A 5,000-nucleotide genomic window follows, 5' to 3' on the forward strand; every position below is an offset into this window, starting at 1 on the left:
ATCATGGTTTTGGAAAAGTGGCTGGACTCAATCCTCACAAATGCCTCCAAAGTGATGTGGGAGAAGTTTGGGATCAAAAGGAATTGATCTTGACATGGTTGGTGCATAGCCAAGTTCATGATTTTGGATTTTTGGCTTGATTTTGTGGCTTGGTGGTGATTTTGGTGAAAAACGAAAATGTTGGTTTTGGAAAACTGGCTGGACTCAATCCTCACAAATGCCTCCAAAGTGATGTGGGAGAAGTTTGGGAGCAAAAGGAATTGATCTTGACATGGTTGGTGCATAGCCAAGTTCATGATTTTGTGACTTGGTGGTGATTTTGGTGAAAAACGAAAATGTTGGTTTTGGAAAACTGGCTGGACTCAATCCTCACAAATGCCTCCAAAGTGATGTGGGAGAAGTTTGGGATCAAAAGGAATTGATCTTGACATGGTTGGTGCATAGCCAAGTTCATGATTTTGTGACTTGGTGGTGATTTTGGTGAAAAACGAAAATGTTGGTTTTGGAAAACTGGCTGGACTCAATCCTCACAAATGCCTCCAAAGTGATGTGGGAGAAGTTTGGGATCAAAAGGAATTGATCTTGACATGGTTGGTGCATAGCCAAGTTCATGATTTTGTGACTTGGTGGTGATTTTGGTGAAAAACGAAAATGTTGGTTTTGGAAAACTGGCTGGACTCAATCCTCACAAATGCCTTCAAAGTGATGTGGGAGAAGTTTGGGATCAAAAGGAATTGATTTTGACATGGTTGGTGCATAGCCAAGTTCCATGATTTTGGATTTTTGGCTTGATTTTGTGACTTGGTGGTGATTTTGGTGAAAAACGAAAATCATGGTTTTGGAAAAGTGGCTGGACTCAATCCTCACAAATGCCTCCAAAGTGATGTGGGAGAAGTTTGGGATCAAAAGGAATTGATCTTGACATGGTTGGTGCATAGCCAAGTTCATGATTTTGGATTTTTGGCTTGATTTTGTGGCTTGGTGGTGATTTTGGTGAAAAACGAAAATCATGGTTTTGGAAAAGTGGCTGGACTCAATCCTCACAAATGCCTTCAAAGTGATGTGGGAGAAGTTTGGGATCAAAAGGAATTGATTTTGACATGGTTGGTGCATAGCCAAGTTCCATGATTTTGGATTTTTGGCTTGATTTTGTGACTTGGTGGTGATTTTGGTGAAAAACGAAAATGTTGGTTTTGGAAAACTGGCTGGACTCAATCCTCACAAATGCCTCCAAAGTGATGTGGGAGAAGTTTGGGATCAAAAGGAATTGATCTTGACATGGTTGGTGCATAGCCAAGTTCATGATTTTGGATTTTTGGCTTGATTTTGTGGCTTGGTGGTGATTTTGGTGAAAAACGAAAATCATGGTTTTGGAAAAGTGGCTGGACTCAATCCTCACAAATGCCTTCAAAGTGATGTGGGAGAAGTTTGGGATCAAAAGGAATTGATCTTGACATGGTTGGTGCATAGCCAAGTTCATGATTTTGTGACTTGGTGGTGATTTTGGTGAAAAACGAAAATGTTGGTTTTGGAAAACTGGCTGGACTCAATCCTCACAAATGCCTCCAAAGTGATGTGGGAGAAGTTTGGGATCAAAAGGAATTGATCTTGACATGGTTGGTGCATAGCCAAGTTCATGATTTTGTGACTTGGTGGTGATTTTGGTGAAAAACGAAAATGTTGGTTTTGGAAAACTGGCTGGACTCAATCCTCACAAATGCCTTCAAAGTGATGTGGGAGAAGTTTGGGATCAAAAGGAATTGATTTTGACATGGTTGGTGCATAGCCAAGTTCCATGATTTTGGATTTTTGGCTTGATTTTGTGACTTGGTGGTGATTTTGGTGAAAAACGAAAATCATGGTTTTGGAAAAGTGGCTGGACTCAATCCTCACAAATGCCTCCAAAGTGATGTGGGAGAAGTTTGGGATCAAAAGGAATTGATCTTGACATGGTTGGTGCATAGCCAAGTTCATGATTTTGGATTTTTGGCTTGATTTTGTGGCTTGGTGGTGATTTTGGTGAAAAACGAAAATGTTGGTTTTGGAAAACTGGCTGGACTCAATCCTCACAAATGCCTCCAAAGTGATGTGGGAGAAGTTTGGGAGCAAAAGGAATTGATCTTGACATGGTTGGTGCATAGCCAAGTTCATGATTTTGTGACTTGGTGGTGATTTTGGTGAAAAACGAAAATGTTGGTTTTGGAAAACTGGCTGGACTCAATCCTCACAAATGCCTCCAAAGTGATGTGGGAGAAGTTTGGGATCAAAAGGAATTGATCTTGACATGGTTGGTGCATAGCCAAGTTCATGATTTTGTGACTTGGTGGTGATTTTGGTGAAAAACGAAAATGTTGGTTTTGGAAAACTGGCTGGACTCAATCCTCACAAATGCCTCCAAAGTGATGTGGGAGAAGTTTGGGATCAAAAGGAATTGATCTTGACATGGTTGGTGCATAGCCAAGTTCATGATTTTGTGACTTGGTGGTGATTTTGGTGAAAAACGAAAATGTTGGTTTTGGAAAACTGGCTGGACTCAATCCTCACAAATGCCTTCAAAGTGATGTGGGAGAAGTTTGGGATCAAAAGGAATTGATTTTGACATGGTTGGTGCATAGCCAAGTTCCATGATTTTGGATTTTTGGCTTGATTTTGTGACTTGGTGGTGATTTTGGTGAAAAACGAAAATCATGGTTTTGGAAAAGTGGCTGGACTCAATCCTCACAAATGCCTCCAAAGTGATGTGGGAGAAGTTTGGGATCAAAAGGAATTGATCTTGACATGGTTGGTGCATAGCCAAGTTCATGATTTTGGATTTTTGGCTTGATTTTGTGGCTTGGTGGTGATTTTGGTGAAAAACGAAAATCATGGTTTTGGAAAAGTGGCTGGACTCAATCCTCACAAATGCCTTCAAAGTGATGTGGGAGAAGTTTGGGATCAAAAGGAATTGATTTTGACATGGTTGGTGCATAGCCAAGTTCCATGATTTTGGATTTTTGGCTTGATTTTGTGACTTGGTGGTGATTTTGGTGAAAAACGAAAATGTTGGTTTTGGAAAACTGGCTGGACTCAATCCTCACAAATGCCTCCAAAGTGATGTGGGAGAAGTTTGGGATCAAAAGGAATTGATCTTGACATGGTTGGTGCATAGCCAAGTTCATGATTTTGGATTTTTGGCTTGATTTTGTGGCTTGGTGGTGATTTTGGTGAAAAACGAAAATCATGGTTTTGGAAAAGTGGCTGGACTCAATCCTCACAAATGCCTTCAAAGTGATGTGGGAGAAGTTTGGGATCAAAAGGAATTGATCTTGACATGGTTGGTGCATAGCCAAGTTCATGATTTTGTGACTTGGTGGTGATTTTGGTGAAAAACGAAAATGTTGGTTTTGGAAAACTGGCTGGACTCAATCCTCACAAATGCCTCCAAAGTGATGTGGGAGAAGTTTGGGATCAAAAGGAATTGATCTTGACATGGTTGGTGCATAGCCAAGTTCATGATTTTGGATTTTTGGCTTGATTTTGTGGCTTGGTGGTGATTTTGGTGAAAAACGAAAATCATGGTTTTGGAAAAGTGGCTGGACTCAATCCTCACAAATGCCTTCAAAGTGATGTGGGAGAAGTTTGGGATCAAAAGGAATTGATCTTGACATGGTTGGTGCATAGCCAAGTTCATGATTTTGTGGCTTGGTGGTGATTTTGGTGAAAAACGAAAATGTTGGTTTTGGAAAAGTGGCTGGACTCAATCCTCACAAATGCCTCCAAAGTGATGTGGGAGAAGTTTGGGATCAAAAGGAATTGATCTTGACATGGTTGGTGCATAGCCAAGTTCATGATTTTGGATTTTTGGCTTGATTTTGTGGCTTGGTGGTGATTTTGGTGAAAAACGAAAATCATGGTTTTGGAAAAGTGGCTGGACTCAATCCTCACAAATGCCTCCAAAGTGATGTGGGAGAAGTTTGGGATCAAAAGGAATTGATCTTGGCATGGTTGGTGCATAGCCAAGTTCCATGATTTTGGATTTTTGGCTTGATTTTGTGACTTGGTGGTGATTTTGGTGAAAAACGAAAATGTTGGTTTTGGAAAACTGGCTGGACTCAATCCTCACAAATGCCTTCAAAGTGATGTGGGAGAAGTTTGGGATCAAAAGGAATTGATCTTGGCATGGTTGGTGCATAGCCAAGTTCCAAGATTTTGGTGTTTTGGCTTGATTTTGTGACTTGGTGGTGTGCCAAGAATCATGAAATTTTCAAAGTGGTGGTTTTTGAGTTTTGTTGGTTGGAAAGTGTCACAAATGCATGCAGAATGAGGTCTAGAAAGTTTGGTATCAAAACCAAGCCATCTTGATGTGGTTTTGAATTTTTGAAATGTTGGAAAATAGAGGGTTTTGAAAAAAATTCATGAAAATTCGAAACCTTGGCCAATCCTAACGAAACTTGGTGGGCACCTTCTTGATATTATTATGGGATGGACTGGAAAAAATCACGCAAAAATACGGTGTCTAGATACGTTTTTCCATTTTTCCCGATTTTCCACATTTCGGGTCTTTGGAAAAATAAAAAAAATACTTCCCCATGTCGAAAAATTCTAATTTTTTGCAGGCAATGTTGTACCATTTTTATGAGGATCCCTGCAAAAAATCTCGTGAAAATTCGTTCTCTAGGTCCCAAAACAGAACTTATGTCTACTCAAAAAAAGTGTATCTACTTGTACAAAAGTGGCTTTTGCATATTTAGCTATTATAGGGGGGGGGTGTTCCTCAATGCAGCCAGCTCTTGCACCATGGAAAATTCTGGTGCGGTCCCTTCATTCCCCCCTGTTTTGGCTTGCTTTGTGGTGGGGCAAGTCAAAACGCCCACACATGGGTGATCCACCAACTTGGGTTGGTGTCACCCGTTGTGGGCGGCGGCACGGTGGTGGCCGCCGTCGGTTCCGGCCGACCGACCCGGTGGGAAAAAATGTGAATCTGTTATGTGGATTTGTGGCACGCTGGTGGGATTTTCGTT

This window comes from Phaseolus vulgaris, chromosome 3 (assembly GCF_051622355.1).
Source record: "Phaseolus vulgaris cultivar YP4 chromosome 3, ASM5162235v1, whole genome shotgun sequence".
NCBI lineage: Eukaryota > Viridiplantae > Streptophyta > Magnoliopsida > Fabales > Fabaceae > Phaseolus > Phaseolus vulgaris.